At 64.2% G+C, this 24,444-nt stretch overlaps 1 protein-coding gene across 1 annotated transcript in view; it reads right to left on the bottom strand.

Moving 5' to 3' along the window:
- Positions 1-24,444, bottom strand: part of LOC138063507 (maestro heat-like repeat-containing protein family member 7) — a 330,369-nt gene that overhangs the window by 199,484 nt on the left and 106,441 nt on the right. The window lies entirely within an intron of this gene.

Below are 24,444 nucleotides of genomic sequence, written 5' to 3' on the forward strand. Positions count from 1 at the left end.
GGTCTGCTGAGGGAGGGTGGTGTGAGGTTGAGCTGCTGCCCCCGAAAACGCTCCTGAGCAGAGCAGCCCTGGCGTGGGCAGAGAAGAAGCCCATGTTTACTTCTCTCCCGGCTCCACCAAGCAGACCCATGATTCCCCCGCTTGGCCACTGGCTCCCCGAGACGGCAGCTTGGCCGCAGGCTTGGGGCAGGCGCGTGGTGCATGCAGGCCTTCCCGAAAGGAGCAGCTGCCTTTGCAGCTGGGGCCTGGCCGTGCAGCTGGGGCCCCCATTAGGCTCTGGGGAAAGGTGGCACAAAGGTTGTGCACCAGCATTGTCTCCAGCCCCACGTGCTGCCAGGCAGCTGAGCCCTGTGATGCAGGGAGCCCCTCAGGCGAGGCGTCTGTTGTGCTCGCAAGGCTTTGCAGGGGGGCTACTTGGGAGCAGGCAGGCGGCAGAGGCCCGAGGCGAGGGCCAAGCAGGGCGGTGGGTGGGAGCCCTTTGTGGTGGGAGTCAGGGCAAAGGAGTCGGGGCTCTTGGGCTCTTGGCTTGTGACTCTTGCCTGAAGGATTTGGGTGCCTTGAGGCATGTTGTGCGTGGGAGCTGCCTGGCAATGTGCCCCCAAAGGGCTGAAGAAGGCTCCTTCTGAGTGGCTGACCCACCAGTTTCTTCTCTTATAGAGCATGGAAACGGTCCCACCTCCAATGCCGGTCTCCGCACCCAGCAACAACGACGTAAGCGCCACTCCTAACCCCCACATGCTCACCCTGGTGCTGCTCTGTGTGCACGCGTAGCTTGGCCAGGTTGTGCCCGTGGGTTCCTCGGTACAGGTTTTCTAGGCACACAGGAAAAACAGGCAGGCCTGTGGAAAAGGCATGCAACCTGAGCAGCAAGCGCCTGTCCCGAAGGTCCATGTCCTGTGTGGGGCTGGTCGTGTGGCGGCAGCGGTGCTGGGGATGCAGCAGCCCCTTGCCCTCGCTCTGCTGGTGATGCTCGGTGACAATGTGCCCTTGGTGCCTTGGCAGGTGGTGCAGAAGCAAGCTGGGAGCATGGACAGGGAGAAACCGCGGAGGCTGCTGAGAAAGCAGCGCCTGGGAAGGCCTTCTGCTGTGCAGCCTCCAGAGCTGGTGAGGGCTGGGGCCAGGGTGGCAGAGTGTGGTGGCAGCTGTGTGCCACTGCTGTGGCAGGAGGTGGGAGCAGGGCCCCTTTGCTGTGGATCCGAAAGAGAGGTGGCCAAGCTGGGTGCAGAGGGTGCCATCACATTGGCAGCATGCTGGGGCTCGGAGCTAGTGTGTGCAGGGAGATGTAGAAGGCCGTGGGGGGGTGCTGGAGGCCCAGAAGGCTGAGCGGTGGCCACAGCACCTTGAGGGCTGTGCCGCGGCAGTGGGAGGGGCTGGGAGAGGCAAGGATGGGGCAGTGGCTGTTGGGAGTTTGCCAGGAAGGCTGGTGTGCAGTGCTGGTGGTGGGGGTGCAGGAGGTCTTTGAGGAAGGAGCCTGTGAGTAGGCGTAGGGCAAATGTGGGCTGAGACGGCCTCAAGACCTCATAGTGCATTTGTGGAGGGAAGAGGCCGGGAAGGTGAGAGCGGGGCTGCCTTGAGCGCAACACTGCCGACCACCCGTTTGCCCCTTGATGTGCTTGATGGCCAGGAGGGGTGTCACCTGGAGGACTAGGCGTGGGGAGGATGCCAAGGGCACTGCAGCATGTTGGTGTGCGGTGGGCAAGCAGGCGGTGCTGGAAGTGGTGGTGGGTGACAGGCAGCAGGAGGAGGGAGCGGCAGTGTTGGCGGGGGCCTGGGTGCCATGGTGGGAGGAGGCAGGTGGGAGTGAGGCTGGTGTGTGGGTGTGTGGGGAGAGGAGGGCGAGTGGGTTGCGGGGAGGTGTGCCCGATGGGTGGGCCAGGGTTGGCAGTGGCGGTGGCAGCGCCAGGTGCCTGGCACCTGCGAGGGCGCTCGGCCCCGCGGGGAAGGCACTGCTTGTGGTGGGAAGGTGCAGGGCAAAAGCTGCCAAGTTGGTGTGGAGGGAAGGGAAGAGAGAGAGGCTGTAGTTGGCATGGGAGCGGAGAGGTGGGCTGGCTGTGGTGCGTGCTCACTTGTGGGCCCTTGGAAAGGGAGTGAGGTGAGGTGGGAGGCTGCTGAGCAGAGGGGCGCTGTTGCTGCTTGGCACCACGTGGGCCAGGAGTAGGGCTGGCGTGCTGTGTTGCGCTGCAAATGCCTCCTTTGCTTTGTCAGGCTGTGGAGAGGGCCAGCACAGCTGCCTCGGACCCGCCGAGAGAGCAGGAGGCGGTGAGCAGCAGTGGCATGGGTGCTCAGGTATGAGCTAAGGAGGGAGCTGAGGCACGAGAGGTTGTGAGGAAGGGCTTTGTTGGGGCTCTGTTGGTGGGCAGAGGTGGTGGTCTGCTGGGGGAACACAGTGTCAGGTTGGAGCTGCTGCCCCCGAAAACACTCCTGAGCAGAGCAGCCCTGGCGTGGGCAGAGAAGGAGCCCATGTTTGCTTCTCTCCCGGCTCCACCAAGCAGACCCATGATTCCCCCGCTTGGCCACTGGCTCCCCGAGACGGCAGCTTGGCCGCAGGCTTGGGGCAGGCGCGTGGTGCATGCAGGCCTTGGGCAAAGGAGCAGCTGCCTTTGCAGCTGGGGCCTGGCCGTGCAGCTGGGGCCCCCATTAGACTCCGGGAAAAGGTGGCGCAAAGGCCGTGCGCCAGCGTGGTCTTCAGCCCCGCGTGCCAGGCTGCTGAGCTCTGAAGGCGGGGAGCCCCACAGCCAAGGCGCCTGTTGTGCTCGTAAGGCTTTAGAGGCAGGCTACTTGGGAGCAGGCAGGCGGCAGAGGCCTGAGGCGAGGGCCAAGCAGGGAGGTGGGTGGGAGCCCTTTGTGGTAGGACTCAGCTGGAAGGAGCCGGGGCTCTTGGGCTCTTGGCTTGGGATTGTTGCCTGAAGGATTTGGATGCCTTTGCGTGGGCTAGGCATGTTGTGTGGGGGAGCTGCCTGCCAGTCTCCCAAAGGGCTGAGGAAGGCTCCTTCTGAGTGCCTGTACCACCAATGTCTTCTGTTGTAGAACCTGGAGAGCACACCAGCCGGGATGGCAGCCTCTGCACCCAGCAGCAACAACGTAAGCGCCACTCCGAGCCCCCCACATGCTCACCCAGGTGCTGCCAGCTCGGCCAGGTTGCGCAGCTGGGTTTCTTGGTGCAGGCTTTCTAGGCCACGTTAGAAAAAAGGCCTGTTGAAAAGAGGGTGAAAAGTGCAGGCTGTGCAGCTGGTGTGGCTGTGAGAGGGCGGGCAGGAGGCAATGCTAGAGGCGGCGGTGGGCGAGTGCTGCATGGGCGTGGGGAAGGGCTGTGTTTGGGGGTGAAGTGGCGAGGCCGTTGGTGCTGCGGGGTGTGAGGCGTTTGGAGGGTGAGGCTGGGCGGGTGGAGGTGGGAGCAGGGCCGTGTTGTGGTGGGTGGCGGCAAGTGGGGGAGGAGGAGTTGGTGTTGGGCGGGTGGGAGTGTTGGAGCGGGTAGGGGAAGAGGAGGTTTGCTGTCAGGTGGTGGCAAAGGGTGTGTGTGTGGGGAGAGGTGGGCATGGTGGTGAGCGTAGGAGGGCGGCTGTGTTGGGTGGCCGTGGTGGGACCCGTTGGCAGGAGGAGCATGAGGCGTAGGCAGGTAGGGAGGGGCCATGCATGCAGCCTGATCAGAAAGTGCCTGTCCTGAGCGTCCATTCGCTGTGTGGGGCTGGTCGTGTGGCAGCAGTGGTGCTGGGGATGCAGGAGCACCTTGCCGTCGCTCTGCTGCTAATGCTCCATGACAATGTGTCCTTGGTGGCTTTGCAGGCGATGCACAAGGAAGCTGCAGGCATGGCGAGGGAGAAGGCGCGGCGGCTGCTGAGAAAGCAGCGCCTGGGAAGGCCTTCCACAACACCGGAGCCAGGAGAGGTGGTGAGGGCTGGGGCCAGGGCAGGGCAGAGTGTGGTGGCAGCTGTGTGCCTGTGCTGTTGCAGGAGGTGGGAGCAGGGCCACTTTGCTGTGGGATGTGAAGGAGAGGTGCAGAAGGCGGGCCCAGAGGGTGCCAGCACATTGGCAGCATGATGGGGCTCGGAGCTGGTGTGTGCAGGGAGCTGTAGAAGGCCGTGTGGGGGTGCTGGAGGCCCAGAAGGCTGTGCGGTGGCCACAGCACCTTGAGGGCTGTGCCGCGGCAGTGGGAGGGGCTGGGAGAGGCAAGGCTGGGGCAGCGGCTGTAGGAGTGTGCCAGGTGGGGCAAGTGGTGGTGGTGGGGGTGCGGGAAGTCTTTGAGAGAGGAGCCTTTGAGTAGGCGTAGGGCAAATGTGGGCTGAGGTGTTGCTAGTGGAGTTGTGGAGGGAAGAGGCTGGGAGGTGAGAGCGGGGCTGCCTTGAGCACAGCACCGCCAAGCCCCTCTTTGTCCCTGGAAGTGCTTGATGGCCAGGAGGGGTGTTGCCTGGAGGAGTAGGGGCGGGGGGCTGCTAAGGGCACTGCAGCATGTTGGTGTGCGGTGGGCAAGCAGGCGGTGCTGGAAGAGGTGGTGGGTGACAGGCAGCAGGAGGAGGGAGTGGCAGTGTCGGCGGGGGCATGGGTGCCATGGTGGGAGGAGGTAGGGGGGAGCGAGGCTGGTGTGTGGGTGTGTGGGGAGAGGAGGGCGAGTGGGTTGTGGGGAGGTGGGCCCGATGGGTGGGCGAGGGTTGGCAGTGGCGGTGGCAGCGCCAGGTGCCTGGCACCTGCGAGGGCGCTTGGCACCGAGGGGAAGGCTCTGCTTGTAGTGGGAAGGTGCAGGGCAAAAGCTGCCAAGTTGGTGTGGAGGGAAGGGAAGAGAGAGAGGCTGTAGTTGGCATGGGAGCGGAGAGGTGGGCTGGCTGTGGTGCGGGCTCCCTTGTGGGCCCTTGCGAAGGGAGTGAGGCGAGGTGGGAGGCTGCTGAGCAGAGGGGTGCTGTTGCTGCTTGGCACCACGTGGGCCAGGAGTAGGGCTGGCGTGCTGTGTTGCGCTGCAAAGGCCTCCTTTGCTTTGTCAGGCTGTGGAGAGGGCCAGCACAGCTGCCTCGGACCCCAGGAGAGAGCAGGAGGCGGCGAGCAGCAGCGGCGGCATGGGTGCTCAGGTATGAGCTAAGGAGGGAGCTGAGGCGCGAGAGGTTGTGAGGAAGGGCTTTGTCGGGGCTCTGTTGGTGGGCAGAGGTGGTGGTCTGCTGGGGGAGGGTGGTGTGAGGTTGAGCTGCTGCCCCCGAAAACGCTCCTGAGCAGAGCAGCCCTGGCGTGGGCAGAGAAGAAGCCCATGTTTACTTCTCTCCCGGCTCCACCAAGCAGACCCATGATTCCCCCGCTTGGCCACTGGCTCCCCGAGACGGCAGCTTGGCCGCAGGCTTGGGGCAGGCGCGTGGTGCATGCAGGCCTTCCCGAAAGGAGCAGCTGCCTTTGCAGCTGGGGCCTGGCCGTGCAGCTGGGGCCCCCATTAGGCTCTGGGGAAAGGTGGCACAAAGGTTGTGCACCAGCATTGTCTCCAGCCCCACGTGCTGCCAGGCAGCTGAGCCCTGTGATGCAGGGAGCCCCTCAGGCGAGGCGTCTGTTGTGCTCGCAAGGCTTTGCAGGGGGGCTACTTGGGAGCAGGCAGGCGGCAGAGGCCCGAGGCGAGGGCCAAGCAGGGCAGTGGGTGGGAGCCCTTTGTGGTGGGAGTCAGGGCAAAGGAGTCGGGGCTCTTGGGCTCTTGGCTTGTGACTCTTGCCTGAAGGATTTGGGTGCCTTGAGGCATGTTGTGCGTGGGAGCTGCCTGGCAATGTGCCCCCAAAGGGCTGAAGAAGGCTCCTTCTGAGTGGCTGACCCACCAGTTTCTTCTCTTATAGAGCATGGAAACGGTCCCACCTCCAATGCCGGTCTCCGCACCCAGCAACAACGACGTAAGCGCCACTCCTAACCCCCACATGCTCACCCTGGTGCTGCTCTGTGTGCACGCGTAGCTTGGCCAGGTTGTGCCCGTGGGTTCCTCGGTACAGGTTTTCTAGGCACACAGGAAAAACAGGCAGGCCTGTGGAAAAGGCATGCAACCTGAGCAGCAAGCGCCTGTCCCGAAGGTCCATGTCCTGTGTGGGGCTGGTCGTGTGGCGGCAGCGGTGCTGGGGATGCAGCAGCCCCTTGCCCTCGCTCTGCTGGTGATGCTCGGTGACAATGTGCCCTTGGTGCCTTGGCAGGTGGTGCAGAAGCAAGCTGGGAGCATGGACAGGGAGAAACCGCGGAGGCTGCTGAGAAAGCAGCGCCTGGGAAGGCCTTCTGCTGTGCAGCCTCCAGAGCTGGTGAGGGCTGGGGCCAGGGTGGCAGAGTGTGGTGGCAGCTGTGTGCCACTGCTGTGGCAGGAGGTGGGAGCAGGGCCCCTTTGCTGTGGATCCGAAAGAGAGGTGGCCAAGCTGGGTGCAGAGGGTGCCATCACATTGGCAGCATGCTGGGGCTCGGAGCTAGTGTGTGCAGGGAGATGTAGAAGGCCGTGGGGGGGTGCTGGAGGCCCAGAAGGCTGAGCGGTGGCCACAGCACCTTGAGGGCTGTGCCGCGGCAGTGGGAGGGGCTGGGAGAGGCAAGGATGGGGCAGTGGCTGTTGGGAGTTTGCCAGGAAGGCTGGTGTGCAGTGCTGGTGGTGGGGGTGCAGGAGGTCTTTGAGGAAGGAGCCTGTGAGTAGGCGTAGGGCAAATGTGGGCTGAGACGGCCTCAAGACCTCATAGTGCATTTGTGGAGGGAAGAGGCCGGGAAGGTGAGAGCGGGGCTGCCTTGAGCGCAACACTGCCGACCACCCGTTTGCCCCTTGATGTGCTTGATGGCCAGGAGGGGTGTCACCTGGAGGACTAGGCGTGGGGAGGATGCCAAGGGCACTGCAGCATGTTGGTGTGCGGTGGGCAAGCAGGCGGTGCTGGAAGTGGTGGTGGGTGGCAGGCAGCAGGAGGAGGGAGCGGCAGTGTTGGCGGGGGCCTGGGTGCCATGGTGGGAGGAGGCAGGTGGGAGTGAGGCTGGTGTGTGGGTATGTGGGGAGAGGAGGGCGAGTGGGTTGCGGGGAGGTGTGCCCGATGGGTGGGCCAGGGTTGGCAGTGGCGGTGGCAGCGCCAGGTGCCTGGCACCTGCGAGGGCGCTCGGCCCCGCGGGGAAGGCACTGCTTGTGGTGGGAAGGTGCAGGGCAAAAGCTGCCAAGTTGGTGTGGAGGGAAGGGAAGAGAGAGAGGCTGTAGTTGGCATGGGAGCGGAGAGGTGGGCTGGCTGTGGTGCGTGCTCACTTGTGGGCCCTTGGAAAGGGAGTGAGGTGAGGTGGGAGGCTGCTGAGCAGAGGGGCGCTGTTGCTGCTTGGCACCACGTTGGCCAGGAGTAGGGCTGGCGTGCTGTGTTGCGCTGCAAATGCCTCCTTTGCTTTGTCAGGCTGTGGAGAGGGCCAGCACAGCTGCCTCGGACCCCAGGAGAGAGCAGGAGGCGGTGAGCAGCAGTGGCATGGGTGCTCAGGTATGAGCTAAGGAGGGAGCTGAGGCACGAGAGGTTGTGAGGAAGGGCTTTGTTGGGGCTCTGTTGGCGGGCAGAGGTGGTGGTCTGCTGGGGGAACACAGTGTCAGGTTGGAGCTGCTGCCCCCGAAAACACTCCTGAGCAGAGCAGCCCTGGCGTGGGCAGAGAAGGAGCCCATGTTTGCTTCTCTCCCGGCTCCACCAAGCAGACCCATGATTCCCCCGCTTGGCCACTGGCTCCCCGAGACGGCAGCTTGGCCGCAGGCTTGGGGCAGGCGCGTGGTGCATGCAGGCCTTGGGCAAAGGAGCAGCTGCCTTTGCAGCTGGGGCCTGGCCGTGCAGCTGGGGCCCCCATTAGACTCCGGGAAAAGGTGGCGCAAAGGCCGTGCGCCAGCGTGGTCTTCAGCCCCGCGTGCCAGGCAGCTGAGCTCTGAAGGCGGGGAGCCCCACAGCCAAGGCGCCTGTTGTGCTCGTAAGGCTTTAGAGGCAGGCTACTTGGGAGCAGGCAGGCGGCAGAGGCCTGAGGCGAGGGCCAAGCAGGGAGGTGGGTGGGAGCCCTTTGTGGTAGGACTCAGCTGGAAGGAGCCGGGGCTCTTGGGCTCTTGGCTTGGGATTGTTGCCTGAAGGATTTGGATGCCTTTGCGTGGGCTAGGCATGTTGTGTGGGGGAGCTGCCTGCCAGTCTCCCAAAGGGCTGAGGAAGGCTCCTTCTGAGTGCCTGTACCACCAATGTCTTCTGTTGTAGAACCTGGAGAGCACACCAGCCGGGATGGCAGCCTCTGCACCCAGCAGCAACAACGTAAGCGCCACTCCGAGCCCCCCACATGCTCACCCAGGTGCTGCCAGCTCGGCCAGGTTGCGCAGCTGGGTTTCTTGGTGCAGGCTTTCTAGGCCACGTTAGAAAAAAGGCCTGTTGAAAAGAGGGTGAAAAGTGCAGGCTGTGCAGCTGGTGTGGCTGTGAGAGGGCGGGCAGGAGGCAATGCTAGAGGCGGCGGTGGGCGAGTGCTGCATGGGCGTGGGGAAGGGCTGTGTTTGGGGGTGAAGTGGCGAGGCCGTTGGTGCTGCGGGGTGTGAGGCGTTTGGAGGGTGAGGCTGGGCGGGTGGAGGTGGGAGCAGGGCCGTGTTGTGGTGGGTGGCGGCAAGTGGGGGAGGAGGAGTTGGTGTTGGGCGGGTGGGAGTGTTGGAGCGGTTAGGGGAAGAGGAGGTTTGCTGTCAGGTGGTGGCAAAGGGTGTGTGTGTGGGGAGAGGTGGGCATGGTGGTGAGCGTAGGAGGGCGGCTGTGTTGGGTGGCCGTGGTGGGACCCGTTGGCAGGAGGAGCATGAGGCGTAGGCAGGTAGGGAGGGGCCATGCATGCAGCCTGATCAGAAAGTGCCTGTCCTGAGCGTCCATTCGCTGTGTGGGGCTGGTCGTGTGGCAGCAGTGGTGCTGGGGATGCAGGAGCACCTTGCCGTCGCTCTGCTGCTAATGCTCCATGACAATGTGTCCTTGGTGGCTTTGCAGGCGATGCACAAGGAAGCTGCAGGCATGGCGAGGGAGAAGGCGCGGCGGCTGCTGAGAAAGCAGCGCCTGGGAAGGCCTTCCACAACACCGGAGCCAGGAGAGGTGGTGAGGGCTGGGGCCAGGGCAGGGCAGAGTGTGGTGGCAGCTGTGTGCCTGTGCTGTTGCAGGAGGTGGGAGCAGGGCCACTTTGCTGTGGGATGTGAAGGAGAGGTGCAGAAGGCGGGCCCAGAGGGTGCCAGCACATTGGCAGCATGATGGGGCTCGGAGCTGGTGTGTGCAGGGAGCTGTAGAAGGCTGTGTGGGGGTGCTGGAGGCCCAGAAGGCTGTGCAGTGGCCACAGCACCTTGAGGGCTGTGCCGCGGCAGTGGGAGGGGCTGGGAGAGGCAAGGCTGGGGCAGCGGCTGTAGGAGTTGGCCAGGTGGGGCAAGTGGTGGTGGTGGGGGTGCGGGAGGTCTTTGAGAGAGGAGCCTTTGAGTAGGCGTAGGGCAAATGTGGGCTGAGGTGTTGCTAGTGGAGTTGTGGAGGGAAGAGGCTGGGAGGTGAGAGCGGGGCTGCCTTGAGCACAGCACCGCCAAGCCCCTCTTTGTCCCTGGAAGTGCTTGATGGCCAGGAGGGGTGTTGCCTGGAGGAGTAGGGGCGGGGGGCTGCTAAGGGCACTGGGGTGGGTTGTTGTGCGGTGGGCAAGCAGGCGGTGCTGGAAGTGGTGGTGGGTGGCAGGCAGCAGGAGGAGGGAGCGGCAGTGTCGGCGGGGGCATGGGTGCCATGGTGGGAGGAGGGAGGCGGGAGCGAGGCTGGTTGTGTGGGTGTGTGGGGAGAGGAGGGCGAGTGGGTTGCGGGGAGGTGGGCCAGATGGGTGGGCCAGGGGTGGCGGTGATGGTGCCAGGAAGAGTTTACTGGCACCTGCGAGGGCGCTCGGCACCGCGGGGAAGACACTGCTTGTGGTGGGAAGGTGCAGGGCAAAAGCTGCCAAGTTGGTGTGGAGCGAAGGGAAGAGAGAGAGGCTGTAGTTGGCGTGGGAGCGGAGAGGTGGGCTGGCTGTGGTGCGGGCTCCCTTGCGGGCCCTTGGAAAGGGAGTGAGGCGAGGTGGGAGGCTGCTGGGCAGAGGGGCGCTGTTGCTGCTTGGCACCACGTTGGCCAGGAGTAGGGCTGGCGTGCTGTGTTGCGCTGCAAAGGCCTCCTTTGCTTTGTCAGGCTGTGGAGAGGGCCAGCACAGCTGCCTCGGACCCGCCGAGAGAGCAGGAGGCGGCGAGCAGCAGCGGCGTCCTCGGTGCTCAGGTATGAGCTAAGGAGGGAGCTGAGGCGCCAGAGGTTGTGGGGAAGGGCTTTGTTGGGGCTCTGTTGGTGGGCAGAGGTGGTGGTCTGCTGGGGGAGGGCGGTGTGAGGTTGAGCTGCTGCCCCCAAAAATGCTCCTGAGCAGAGCAGCCCTGGCGTGGGCAGAGAAGGAGACCATCTTTGCTTCTCTCCGGGCCCCACCAAGCAGACCCATGATTCCCCCGCTTGTCCACTGGCTCCCTGAGACGGCAGCTTGGCCACAGGCTTGGGGCAGGCGCGTGGTGCATGCAGGCCTTCCTGAAAGGAGCAGCTGCCTTTGCAGCTGGGGCCTGGCCGTGCAGCTGGGGCCCCCATTACACTCTGGGGAAAGGTGGCGCAAGGGCCGTGCGCCAGCGTGGTCTTCAGCCCCACGTGCTGCCAGCCAGCTGCCCTGTGATGCAAGTAGCCCCTCAGGCAAGGTGTCTGTTGTGCTCGCAAGGCTTTGCAGGGGGGCTACTTGGGAGCAGGCAGGCGGCAGAGGCCCAAGGCGAGGGCCAAGCAGGGCGGTGGGTGGGAGCCCTTTGTGGTGGGAGTCAGGGCAAAGGAGTCGGGGCTCTTGGGCTCTTGGCTTGTGACTCTTGCCTGAAGGATTTGGGTGCCTTGAGGCCTGTTGTGCGCGGGAGCTGCCTGGCAATGTGCCCCCAAAGGGCCAAAGGAGGCTCCTTCTGAGTGCATGTGCCATCAATTTGTTCTCTTGTAGAGCCTGGAAAGCGTCCCACTTCCGGTCCCAGTCTCCGCACCCAGCAGCAAGGACGTAAGTGCCATTCCTAACCCCCACATGCTCAGCCGGGTGCTGCTCTGTGTGCACACGGAGCTTGTGCAGGTTGTGGCCATGGGTTCCTCGGTGCAGGCTTTCTAGCTGCACAGGAAAAAGAGGCCTGTGGAAAAGAGGGCAAAAACTGCAGGCTGTGCAGCTGGTGTGGCTGTGAGAGGGTGGGCAAGATGCAATGGTAGAGGCGGCGGTGGGCGAGTGCTGCATGGGCGTGGGGAAGGGCTGTGTTTGGGGGTGATGTGGTGAGGCAGTTGGTGATGTGGGGACTCAGCCATTTGGAGGGTGGAGCTGGAAGAGTGGAGGTGGGAGCAGGGCCGTGTTGTGGTGGCGGCAAGTGGGCGAGGAGGAGTTGGTGGTGGGCGGGTGGGAGTGTTGGAGCGGGTAGGGGAAGAGGAGGTTTGCTGTCAGGTGGTGGCAAAGGGTGTGTGTGTGGGGAGAGGTGGGCATGGTGGTGAGCGTAGGAGGGCGGCTGTGTTGGGTGGCCATGGTGGGACCCGTTGGCAGGAGGAGCATGAGGCGTAGGCAGGTAGGGAGGGTCCACGCATGCAGGCTGATCAGCAAGTGCCCGTCCCGAGCGTCCATCCACTGTGCGGGGCTGGTCGTGTGGCGGCAGTGGTGCTGGGGAGGCAGGAGCACCTTCCGCTCCCTCCGCGGGTGATGCTCTATGACAATCTGTGCTTGCTGGCTCTGCAGGTGGCCGCCAGAGCAGCTTCGATCATGGCGAGAGAGAAACCACGGAGGGTGCTGAGGGCGCAGCGGCAGGGAAGACCTCCTGGCGCGGAGCCACCAGAGCTGGTGAGGGCTGGGGCCAGGGCAGGGCAGTGTGGTGGCAGCTGTGTGCCAGTGCTGTGTCAGGAAATGGCCCGGGGGCCCCTTTGGTAGTGGCTCTGAAGGAGAGGTGGTCAAGGCAGGCCCAGTGGGTGCCTCCACAGCCCCAGGCTTATGGGGCTTGGGGCTAGTGTCCAAAGTGCTATTGTGAAGCACATGTAGGGGTTTTGGAGGCACAAAATGCTCTGCGGTGGCCACAGCACCTTGGCGGCTGGCCCCGCGGCAGTGGGAGGGTTGGGGCCAGGATGGTGCAGAGGCTGTTGGGAGTTTGCCAGGAAGGCTGGTGTGCAGTGCTGGTGGTGGGGGTGCGGGAGGTCTTTGAGGAAGGAGCTTCTGAGCACGCGTAGGGCAAATGTGGGCTGAGATGGCCTCAAGACCTTATAGTGCATTTCTGGAGGGAAGAGGCTGGGAGGTGAGAGCGGGGCTGCCTTGAGCGCAGAACCGCCAATGGCCTCTTTGTCCCTGGAAGCGCTTGATGGCCAGGAGGGGTGTTGCCTGGAGGAGTAGGCGCGGGGGGCTGCTAAGGGCACTGGGGCGGGTCGTTGTGCGATGGGCAAGCAGGCGGTGCTGGAAGTGTTGGTGGGTGGCAGGCAGCAGGAGGAGGGAGCAGCAGTGTCGGTGGGGGCATGGGTGCCATGGTGGGAGGAGGGAGGCGGGAGAGAGGCTGGTGTGCCAGGGGCCTGGAACCTGCGAGGGCGCTCGGCACCGCGGGGAAGACCCTGCTTGTGGTGGGAAGGTGCAGGGCAAAAGCTGCCAAGTTGGTGTGGAGCGAAGGGAAGAGAGAGAGGCTGTAGTTGGCGTGGGAGCAGAGAGGTGGGCTGGCTGTGGTGTGTGCTCACTTGTGGGCCCTTGGAAAGGGAGTGAGGAGAGGTGGGAGGCTGCTGAGCAGAGGGGCACTGTTGCTGCTTGGCATCGCCTTGCTCTGGACTAGGGCTGGCGTGTTGCGTTGCGCTGCAAAGGCCTCCATTCCTTTGTCAGGCTGTGGAGAGGGCCAGCAGGGCCACATCAGAGATACAGAGGAAGCAGGAGGCGGCGAGCTGCAGCATCAGTGCTCAGGTATCAGCTGAGCCCACTGGTTGCCAGGAAGGGCTTTGTCGGAGCTCTGCCGCTCGACACATGTTGTGAGCTCCTGAGGGAGGCCAGTGTGAGGTTGAGCTCCTGCCCCAAAACATCCTCGTCAGAGCAGCCGTGGCCCGGGCAGAGGAGGAGACCATCTTTGCTTCTTTCCCGGCCCCACCAAGCAGACCCATCCTTTCCCGCACTTGCCCACTGGCTTCCCGAGACGGCAGCTTGGCCACAGGCTTGGGGCAGGCACGTGGTGCATGCAGGCCTTCCCGAAAGGAGCAGCTGCCTTTGCAGCTGGGGCCCCCATTACACTCTGGGGAAAGGTGGTGCAAAGGCTGTGCGCCAGCATGGTCTTTAGCCCCGCGTGCTGCCAGCCAGCTGCCCTGTGATGCAGGGAAGCCTCTGAGGCAAGGCGTCTGTTGTGCTCGCAAGGCTTTGCAGGGGGGCTACTTGGGAGCAGGCAGGCGGCAGAGGCCCGAGGCGAGGGCCAAGCAGGGCGGTGGGTGGGAGCCCTTTGTGGTGGGAGTCAGGGCAAAGGAGTCGGGGCTCTTGAGCTCTTGGCTTGTGACTCTTGCCTGAAGGATTTGGGTGCCTTGAGGCATGTTGTGCGCGGGAGCTGCCTGGCAATGTGCCCCCAAAGGGCCAAAGGAGGCTCCTTCTGAGTGCCTGTGCCACCAATTTGTTCTCTTGTAGAGCCTGGAAAGCGTCCCACTTCCGGTCCCAGTCTCCGCACCCAGCAGCAAGGACGTAAGTGCCACTCCTAACCCCCACATGCTCAGCCGGGTGCTGCTCTGTGTGCACACGGAGCTTGTGCAGGTTGTGGCCATGGGTTCCTCGGTGCAGGCTTTCTAGCTGCACAGGAAAAAGAGGCCTGTGGAAAAGAGGGCAAAAACTGCAGGCTGTGCAGCTGGTGTGGCTGTGAGAGGGCGGGCAAGAGGCAATGGTAGAGGCGGCTGTGGGCGAGTGCTGCATGGGCGTGGGGAAGGGCTGTGTTTGGGGGTGATGTTGCGAAGCCGTTGGTGCTTTGGGGACTCAGCCATTTGGAGGGTGGAGCTGGAAGAGTGGAGGTGGGAGTAGGGCCGTGTTGTGGTGGGTGGCGGCAAGTGGGCGAGGAGGAGTTGGTGGTGGGCGGGTGGGAGTGTTGGAGCGGGTAGGGGAAGAGGAGGTTTGCTGTCAGGTGGTGGCAAAGGGTGTGTGTGTGGGGAGAGGTGGGCATGGTGGTGAGCGTAGGAGGGCGGCTGTGTTGGGTGGCCATGGTGGGACCCGTTGGCAGGAGGAGCATGAGGCGTAGGCAGGTAGGGAGGGGCCATGCATGCAGCCTGATCAGAAAGTGCCCGTCCTGAGCGTCCATTCGCTGTGTGGGGCTGGTCGTGTGGCAGCAGTGGTGCTGGGGATGCAGGAGCACCTTGCCGTCGCTCTGCTGCTAATGCTCCATGACAATGTGTCCTTGGTGGCTTTGCAGGCGATGCACAAGGAAGCTGCAGGCATGGCGAGGGAGAAGGCGCGGCGGCTGCTGAGAAAGCAGCGCCTGGGAAGGCCTTCCGCGACACCGGAGCCAGGAGAGGTGGTGAGGGCTGGGGCCAGGGCAGGGCAGAGTGTGGTGGCAGCTGTGTGCCCCTGCTGTGGCAGGAGGTGGGAGCAGGGCCCCTTTGCTGTGGGATCGGAAGGAGAGGTGCAGAAGGTGCGCCCAGTGGGTGCCAGCACATTGGCAGCATGATGGGGCTCGGAGCTAGTGTGTGCGCGGAGATGTAGAAGGCCGTGTGGGGGTGCTGGAGGCCCAGAAGGCTGTGCAGTGGCCACAGCACCTTGAGGGCTGTGCGGCGGCAGTGGGAGGGGCTGGGAGAGGCAAGGCTGGGGCAGCGGCTGTAGGAGTTGGCCAGGTGGGGCAAGTGGTGGTGGTGGGGGTGCGGGAGGTCTTTGAGAGAGGAGCCTTTGAGTAGGCGTAGGGCAAATGTGGGCTGAGGCGTTGCTAGTGGAGTTGTGGAGGGAAGAGGCTGGGAGGTGAGAGCGGGGCTGCCTTGAGCACAGCACCGCCAAGCCCCTCTTTGTCCCTGGAAGCGCTTGATGGCCAGGAGGCGTGTTGCCTGGAGGAGTAGGGGCGGGGGGCTGCTAAGGGCACTGGGGCGGGTCGTTGTGCGGTGGGCAAGCAGGCGGTGCTGGAAGTGTTGGTGGGTGGCAGGCAGCAGGAGGAGGGAGCGGCAGTGTCGGTGGGGGCATGGGTGCCATGGTGGGAGGAGGGAGGCGGGAGCGAGGCTGGTGTGTGGGTGTGTGGGGAGAGGAGGGCGAGTGGGTTGCGGGGAGGTGGGCCCGATGCGTGGGCCAGGGGTGGCAGTGGCGGTGGAAGCGCCAGGTGCCTGACACCTGCGAGGGCGCTCGGCACCGCGGGGAAGACACTGCTTGTGGTGGGAAGGTGCAGGGCAAAAGCTGCCAAGTTGGTGTGGAGGGAAGGGAAGAGAGAGAGGCTGTAGTTGGCATGGGAGCAGAGAGGTGGGCTGGCTGTGGTGCGTGCTCCCTTGTGGCCCCTTGGAAAGGGAGTGAGGCGAGGTGGGAGGCTGCTGGGCAGAGGGGCGCTGTTGCTGCTTGGCACCACGTTGGCCAGGAGTAGGGCTGGCGTGCTGTGTTGCGCTGCAAAGGCCTCCTTTGCTTTGTCAGGCTGTGGAGAGGGCCAGCACAGCTGCCTCGGACCCCAGGAGAGAGCAGGAGGCGGCGAGCAGCAGCGGCGGCATCGGTGCTCAGGTATGAGCTAAGGAGCGATCTGAGGCGCGAGAGGTTGTGAGGAAGGGCTCTGTTGGGGTTCTGTTGGTGGGCAGAGGTGGTGGTCTGCTGGGGGAGGGCGGTGTGAGGTTGAGCTGCTGCCCCCAAAAATGCTCCTGAGCAGAGCAGCCCTGGCGTGAGCAGAGAAGGAGCCCATGCTTGCTTCTCTCCCGGCTCCACCAAGCAGACCCATGATTCCCCCACTTGCCCACTGGCTCGCCGAGACGGCAGCTTGGCCGCAGGCTTGGGGCAGGCCCGTGCTGCATGCAGGCCTTCCCGAAAGGAGCAGCTGCCTTTGCAGCTGGGGCCTGGACGTGCAGCTGGGGCCCCCATTACACTCTGGGGAAAGGTGGCACAAAGGCTGTGCGCCAGCATGGTCTTCAGCCCCGCGTGCTGCCAGCCAGCTGCCCTGTGATGCAGGGAGCCCCTCAGGCAAGGCATCTGTTGTGCTCGCAAGGCTTTGCAGGGGGGCTACTTGGGAGCAGGCAGGCAGCAGAGGCCCGAGGCGAGGGCCAAGCAGGGCGGTGGGTGGGAGCCCTTTGTGGTGGGAGTCAGGGCAAAGGAGTCGAGGCTCTTGAGCTCTTGGCTTGTGACTCTTGCCTGAAGGATTTGGGTGCCTTGAGGCCTGTTGTGCATGGGAGCTGCGTGCCAATGTGCCCCCAAAGGGCCAAAGGAGGCTCCTTCTGAGTGCCTGTGCCGCCAATTTCTTCTCTTGTAGAGCCTGGAGAGCGTCCCACCACCGGTCCCGGTCTCCGCACCCAGCAGCAAGGACGTAAGTGCCTATCCTAACCCCCACATGCTCAGCCGGGTGCTGCTGTCTGTGCACTCGGAGCTTGTCCAGGGTGTGCCCACGGGTTGCTCGGTGCAGGTTTTCTAGGCCCACAGGAAAAAGAGGCCTGTTGAAAAGATGGCGAAAAGTGCAGGCTGTGCAGCTGGTGTGCGTGTTAGAGGGAGGGTAGGAGGCAAGAGTAGAGGCGATGGTGGGTGTGTGCTGCATGGGCGTGGGGAAGGGCTGTGTTTGGGGGTGAAGTGGCCAGGCGCCTGGTGCTGTGGGGTGTGAGGCGTTTGGAGGGTGGAGCTGGAAGAGTGGAGGTGGGAGCAGGGCTGTGTTGTGGTGGGTGGCGGCAAGTGGGCGAGGAGGAGTTGGTGGTGGGCGGCTGGGAGTGTTGGAGCGGGTAGGGGAAGAGGAGGTTTGCTGAGAGTTGTTGGCAAAGGGTGTGTGTGTGGGGAGAGGTGGGCATGGTGGTGAGCGTAGGAGGGCGGCTGTGTTGGGTGGCCGTGGTGGGAGCCCGTTGGCCCGAGCAGCATGAGGTGTAGGCAGGTAGGGAGGGGCCCCGCATGCAGCCTGATCAGCATCTGCCTGTGGCGAAGGTGCGTCTGCTCTGCGGGGCTTGTGCCGAGGCCACAGTGGTGCTGGGGATGTAGCAGCAGGTTGCCATCCCTGCGTGGGTGATGCTCGGTGACAATGTGCCCTTGGTGGCTTTGCAGGTGGCCGCCAGAGCAGCTGCGAGCACGGCCAGGGAGAAAGCCCGGCGGTTCCTGAGGGCGCAGCAGCGGGGAAAGCCTCCTGGCGCGGAGCCACCAGAGCTGGTGAGGGCTTGGGCCAGGGCAGGGCAGTGTGGTGGCAGCTGTGTGCCAGTGCTGTGTCAGGAAATGGCCCCGGAGCCCCTTTGGTGGTGGCTCTGAAGGAGGGGCACCGAAGGCAGGCCCAGAGGGTGCCCCCGCACCGGCAGCGTGATGGGGCTCGGAGCTAGCGTCTGAGCGGCCATGGAGAAGGCCGTGTGAGGGTGGGTGTTGGAGGCACAAAAGGCTCTGCGGTGGCCACAGCACGTTGGCGGCTGTGCGCCAGCAGTGGGCCGGGCCGGGCCAGGCAAGGATGGGGCAGTGGCTCTTGGAGTTTGCCAGCAAGGCTGGTGTGCAGTGCTGGCGGTGGGGGTGCGGGAGGTCTTTGAGGAAGGAGCTTCTGAGCGTGTGTAGGGCAAATGTGGGCTGAGGCTGGTGAAGACGTTGCTAGTGGAGTTGTGGAGGGAAGAGGCTGGGAGGTGAGAGCGGGGCTGCCTTGAGCGCAGCACCACCGATGGCCCCTTTGTGCCTGGAAGCGCTTGATGGCCAGGAGGGGTGTTGCCTGGAGGAGTAGGTGCGGGGGGCTGCTAAGGGCACTGGGGCGGGTTGTTGTGCGGTGGGAAAGCAGGCGGTGCTGGAAGTGGTGGTGGGTGGCAGGCAGCAGGAGGAGGGAGTGGCAGTGGGTGCCGTGGTGGGAGGAGGGAGGTGGGAGCGAGGCTGGTGTATGGGTGTGTGGGGAGAGGAGGGCAAGTGGGTTGTGGGGAGGTGGGCCCGATGGGTGGGCCAGGGTTGGCAGTGGCGGTGGAAGCGCCAGGTGCCTGGCACTGCGAGGGCGCTCGGCACCGAGGGGAAGACACTGCTTGTGGTGGGAAGGTGCAGGGCAAAAGCTGCCAAGTTGGTGTGGAGGGAAGGGAAGAGAGAGAGGCTGTAGTTGGCGTGGGAGCAGAGGGGTGGGCTGGCTGTGGTGCGGGCTCACTTGTGGGCCCTTGGAAAGGGAGTGAGGCGAGGTGGGAGGCTGCTGAGCAGAGGGGTGCTGTTGCTGCTTGGCACCACGTTGGCCAGGAGTAGGGCTGGCGTGCTGTGTTGCGCTGCAAAGGCCTCCTTTGCTTTGTCAGGCTGTGGAGAGGGCCAGCACAGCTGCCTTGGACCCCGCAAAAGAGCAGGAGGCGGCGAGCAGCAGCGGCGGCATCGGTGCTCAGGTATGAGCTAAGGAGCGATCTGAGGCGCGAGAGGTTGTGAGGAAGGGCTTTGTTGGGGCTCTGTTGGTGGGCAGAGGTGGTGGTCTGCTGGGGGAGAGCGGTGTGAGGTTGAGCTGCTGCCCCCGAAAATGCTCCTGAGCAGAGCAGCCCTGGCGTGAGCAGAGAAGGAGCCCATGTTTGCTTCTCTCCCGGCTCCACCAAGCAGACCCATGATTCCCCTGCTTGCCCACTGGCTCGCCGAGACGGCAGCTTGGCCACAGGCTTGGGGCAGGCGCGTGGTGCATGCAGGCCTTCCCGAAAGGAGCAGCTGCCTTTGCAGCTGGGGCCTGGCCGTGCAGCTGGGGCCCCCGTTAGGCCCTCTGGGGAAAGGTGGCGCAAAGGCTGTGCGCCAGCATGGTCTTCAGCCCCGCGTGCTGCCAGCCAGCTGCCCTGTGATGCAGGGAGCCCCTCAGGCAAGGCATCTGTTGTGCTCGCAAGGCTTTGCAGAGGGGCTACTTGGGAGCAGGCAGGCAGCAGAGGCCCGAGGCGAGGGCCAAGCAGGGCGGTGGGTGGGAGCCCTTTGTGGTGGGAGTCAGGGCAAAGGGGTCGGGGCTCTTGGGCTCTTGGCTTGTGACTCTTGCCTGAAGGATTTGGGTGCCTTGAGGCCTGTTGTGCGCGGGAGCTGCCTGGCAATGTGCCTCCAAAGGGCCAAAGGAGGCTCCTTCTAAGTGCCTGTGCCACCAATTTCTTCTCTTGTAGAGCCTGGAGAGCGTCCCACTTCCGGTCCCAGTCTCTGTACCCAGCAGCAAGGACGTAAGTGCCATTCCTAACCCCCACATGCTCAGCCGGGTGCTGCTCTGTGTGCACACGGAGCTTGTGCAGGTTGTGGCCATGGGTTCCTCGGTGCAGGCTTTCTAGCTGCACAGGAAAAAGAGGCCTGTGGAAAAGAGGGCAAAAACTGCAGGCTGTGCAGCTGGTGTGGCTGTGAGAGGGCGGGCAAGAGGCAATGGTAGAGGCGGCTGTGGGCGAGTGCTGCATGGGCGTGGGGAAGGGCTGTGTTTGGGGGTGATGTGGCGAGGCCGTTGGTGATGTGGGGACTCAGCCATTTGGAGGGGGAAGCTGGAAGAGTGGAGGTGGGAGTAGGGCCGTGTGGTGGTGGGTGGCGGCAAGTGGGCGAGGAGGAGTTGGTGGTGGGCGGGTGGGAGTGTTGGAGCGGATAGGGGAAGAGGAGGTTTGCTGTCAGGTGGTGGCAAAGGGTGTGTGTCTGTGGAGAGGTGGTCATGGTGGTGAGCGTAGGAGGGCGGCTGTGTTGGGTGGCCATGGTGGGACCCGTTGGCAGGAGGAGCATGAGGCGTAGGCAGGTAGGGAGGGGCCACGCATGCAGGCTGATCAGCAAGTGCCCGTCCTGAGCGTCCATCCGCTGTGTGGGGCTGGTCGTGTGGCGGCAGTGGTGCTGGGGAGGCAGGAGCACCTTCCGCTCCCTCCGCGGGTGATGCTCTATGACAATCTGTGCTTGCTGGCTCTGCAGGTGGCCGCCAGAGCAGCTTCGATCATGGCGAGAGAGAAACCACGGAGGGTGCTGAGGGCGCAGCGGCAGGGAAGACCTCCTGCCGCGGAGCCACCAGAGCTGGTGAGGGCAGTGTGGTGGCAGCTGTGTGCCAGTGCTGTGGCAGGAAATGGCCTGGGGGCCCCTTTCGTGGTGGCTCTGAAGGAGAGGTGGCCAAGGCAGGCCCAGTGGGTGCCCCCACAGCAGCAGGCTGATGGGGCTTGGGGCTAGTGTCCAAAGTGGTATTGTGAAGCACATGTAGGGGTTTTGGAGGCACAAAAGGCTCTGCGGTGGCCACAGCACCTTGGCGGCTGGCCCTGCGGCAGTGGGAGGGTCGAGGCAAGGATGGTGCAGAGGCTGTTGGGAGTTTGCCAGGAAGGCTGGTGTGCAATGCTGGTGGTGGGGGTACGGGAGGTCTTTGAGGAAGGAGCTTCTGAGCACGCGTAGGGCAAATGTGGGCTGAGATGGCCTCAAGACCTTATAGTGCATTTCTGGAGGGAAGAGGCTGGGAGGTGAGAGCGGGGCTGCCTTGAGCGCAGCACCACCGATGGTCCCTTTTTCCCTGGAAGCGCTTGATGGCCAGGAGGCGTGTTGCCTGGAGGAGTAGGGGCGGGGGGCTGCTAAGGGTACTGGGGCAGGTTGTTGTGCGGTGGGCAAGCAGGTGGTGCTGGAAGTGTTGGTGGGTGGCAGGCAGCAGGAGGAGGGAGCGGCAGTGTCGGTGGGGGCATGGGTGCCGTGGTGGGAGGAGGGAGGCGGGAGAGAGGCTGGTGTGCCAGGGGCCTGGCACCTGCGAGGGCGCTCGGCACCGAGGGGAAGACACTGCTTGTGGTGGGAAGGTGCAGGGCAAAAGCTGCCAAGTTGGTGTGGAGCGAAGGGAAGAGAGAGAGGCTGTAGTTGGCGTGGGAGCAGAGGGGTGGGCTGGCTGTGGTGTGTGCTCACTTGTGGGCCCTTGGAAAGGGAGTGAGGCGAGGTGGGAGGCTGCTGAGCAGAAGGGCACTGTTGCTGCTTGGCACCACGTTGGCCAGGAGTAGGGCTGGCGTGTTGCGTTGCGCTGCAAAAGCCTCCATTCCTTTGTCAGGCTGTGGAGAGGGCCAGCAGGGCCGCATCGGAGATACAGAGAAAGCAGGAGGCGGCGAGCTGCAGCATCAGTGCTCAGGTATCAGCTGAGCCCACTGGTTGCCAGGAAGGGCTTTGTCGGAGCTCTGCCGCTCGACACATGTTGTGAGCTCCTGAGGGAGGCCAGTGTGAGGTTGAGCTCCTGCCCCAAAACATCCTCGTCAGAGCAGCCGTGGCCCGGGCAGAGGAGGAGACCATCTTTGCTTCTTTCCCGGCCCCACCAAGCAGACCCATCCTTTCCCGCGCTTGCCCACTGGCTCCCCGAGACAGCAGCTTGGCCACAGGCTTGGGGCAGGCACGTGGTGCATGCAGGCCTTCCCGAAAGGAGCAGCTACCTTTGCAGCTGGGGCCTGGCCGTGCAGCTGGGGCCCCCGTTAGGCCCTCTGGGGAAAGGTGGTGCAAAGGCCGTGCGCCAGCGTGGTCTCCAGCCCCGCATGCTGCCAGCCAGCTGCCCTGTGATGCAGGGAGCCCCTCAGGCAAGGCGTCTGTTGTGCTTGTAAGGCTTTGCCGGGGGGCTACTTGGGAGCAGGCAGGCGGCAGAGGCCCGAGGCGAGGGCCAAGCAGGGCGGTGGGTGGGAGCCCTTTGTGGTGGGAGTCAGGGCAAAGGGGTCGGGGCTCTTGAGCTCTTGGCTTGTGACTCTTGCCTGAAGGATTTGGGTGCCTTGAGGCCTGTTGTGCGCGGGAGCTGCCTGGCAATGTGCCCCCAAAGGGCCAAAGGAGGCTCCTTCTAAGTGCCTGTGCCACCAATTTCTTCTCTTGTAGAGCCTGGAGAGCGTCCCACTTCCGGTCCCAGTCTCTGTACCCAGCAGCAAGGACGTAAGTGCCACTCCTAACCCCCACATGCTCAGGCGTGTGCTGCTCTGTGTGCACACGGAGCTTGTGCAGGTTGTGGCCATGGGTTCCTCGGTGCAGGCTTTCTAGCTGCACAGGAAAAAGAGGCCTGTGGAAAAGAGGGCAAAAACTGCAGGCTGTGCAGCTGGTGTGGCTGTGAGAGGGCGGGCAAGAGGCAATGGTAGAGGCGGCTGTGGGCGAGTGCTGCATGGGCGTGGGGAAGGGCTGTGTTTGGGGGTGATGTTGCGAAGCCGTTGGTGCTTTGGGAACTCAGCCATTTGGAGGGGGAAGCTGGAAGAGTGGAGGTGGGAGTAGGGCCGTGTTGTGGTGGGTGGCGGCAAGTGGGCGAGGAGGAGTTGGTGGTGGGCGGGTGGGAGTGTTGGAGCGGGTAGGGGAAGAGGAGGTTTTCTGTCAGGTGGTGGCAAAGGGTGTGTGTCTGTGGAGAGGTGGGCATGGTGGTGAGCGTAGGAGGGCGGCTGTGTTGGGTGGCCATGGTGGGACCCGTTGGCAGGAGGAGCATGAGGCGTAGGCAGGTAGGGAGGGGCCACGCATGCAGGCTGATCAGCAAGTGCCCGTCCTGAGCGTCCATCCGCTGTGTGGGGCTGGTCGTGTGGCGGCAGTGGTGCTGGGGATGCAGGAGCACCTTGCCCTCGCTCTGCTGCTGATGCTCCATGACAATGTGCCCTTGGTGCCTTGGCAGGTGGTGCAGAAGCAAGCTGCGAGCCTGGCGAGGGAGAAAGCGCGGAGGCTGCTGAGAAAGCAGCGCCTGGGAAGGCCTTCTGCTGTGCAGCCACCAGAGCTGGTGAGGGCTGGGGCCAGGGCAGGGCAGAGTGTGGTGGCAGCTGTGTGCCTGTGCTGTGGCAGGAGGTGGGAGCAGGGCCCCTTTGCTGTGGGATCGGAAGGAGAGGTGCAGAAGGCGGGCCCAGAGGGTGCCAGCACATTGGCAGCGTGCTGGGGCTCGGAGCTAGTGTGTGCAGGGAGCTGTAGAAGGCTGTGTGGGGGCGCTGGAGGCCCAGAAGGCTCTGCGGTGGCCACAGCACCGTGACCGCCAGTGGGAGGGGCTGGGAGAGGCAAGGATGGGGCATTGGCTGTTGTGAGTTTGCCAGGTGGGGCAAGTGGTGGTGGTGGGGGTGCAGGAGGTCTTTGAAGGAGGATCCTTTGAGTAGGCGAAGGGAAATGTGGGCTGAGGCGTTGCTAGTGGAGTTGTGGAGGGAAGAGGCTGGGGAGGTGAGAGCGGGGCTGCCTTGAGCGCAGTACCACCGATGGCCCCTTTTTCCCTGGAAGCGCTTGATGGCCAGGAGGGGTGTTGCCTGGAGGAGTAGGGGCGGGGGGCTGCTAAGGGCACTGGGGCACGTTGTTGTGCGGTGGGCAAGCAGGCGGTGCTGGAAGTGTTGGTGGGTGGCAGGCAGCAGGAGGAGGGAGCGGCAGTGTCGGTGGGGGCATGGGTGCCATGGTGGGAGGAGGCAGGCAGGAGACAGGCAGGTGTGTTGGTGTGTGGTGAGAGGAGGGCGAGTGGGTTGTGGGGAGGTGGGCCCGATGGGTGGGCCAGGGGCGGCAGCGGCAGTGGCAGTGGCGGCGACAGCTCTGTGCCACGTGCCAGGCCGCTCCTGCCCTCGGCACCGCGGGGAAGACAGTCTTTGCCGTGGGAAGGTGCAGGGCAAAAGCTGCCAAGTTGGTGTGGAGCGAAGGGAAGAGAGAGAGGCTGTAGTTGGCGTGGGAGCAGAGAGGTGGGCTGGCTGTGGTGCGGGCTCCCTTGTGGGCCCTTGGAAAGGGAGTGAGGCGAGGTGGGAGGCTGCTGAGCAGAGGGGTGCTGTTGCTGCTTGGCACCACGTTGGCCAGGAGTAGGGCTGGCATGCTGCGATGGGCTGCAAAGGCCTCCTTTGCTTTGTCAGGCTGTGGAGATGGCCATCAGGGCCCCATCAGACCCCGTGAGAGAGCAGGACCCGGTGAGCAGCAGCATCGGTGCTCAGGTATCAGCAAATCAGGGAGCTGAGGCGCGAGAGGTTGTGAGGAAGGGCTTTGTTGGGGCTTTGTTGGGGCTTTGTTGGGGCTCGGACTACTGGGCAGAGGCGGTGGTCTGCTGGGGGAGCGCAGTGTGAGGTTGAGCTCCTGCCCCAGGAAATGCTCATCAGAGCAGCCATGGTGCGGGCAGAGAAGGAGCCCATGTTTGCTTCTCTCCTGGCCCCACCAAGCAGACCCGTCCTTCCTCCCCTTGCCCGCTGCCTCAGTGCCTCAGCAAGATGCCTGGGCAGGCGTCTGGTGCATGCGTGCCTTCCTGAAAGGAGCAGCTGCCTTTGCAGCTGGGGCCTGGACCTGCATCTCCCCCCTGCCACTCTGGGGAAAGGTGGCGCAAAGGCAGTGCGCCAGCATGGTCTTCAGCCCCGCGTGCTGCCAGCCAGCTGCCCTGTGATGCAGGGAGCCCCTCAGGCAAGGCGTCTGTTGTGCTCGCAAGGCTTTGCGGGAGGGCTACTTGGGAGCAGGCAGGCGGCAGAGGCCCGAGGCGAGGGCCAAGCAGGGCGGTGGGTGGGAGCCCTTTGTGGTGGGAGTCAGGGCAAAGGA

This window comes from Struthio camelus, chromosome 32 (genome assembly GCF_040807025.1).
Source record: "Struthio camelus isolate bStrCam1 chromosome 32, bStrCam1.hap1, whole genome shotgun sequence".
Taxonomy (NCBI): Eukaryota; Metazoa; Chordata; class Aves; order Struthioniformes; family Struthionidae; genus Struthio; species Struthio camelus.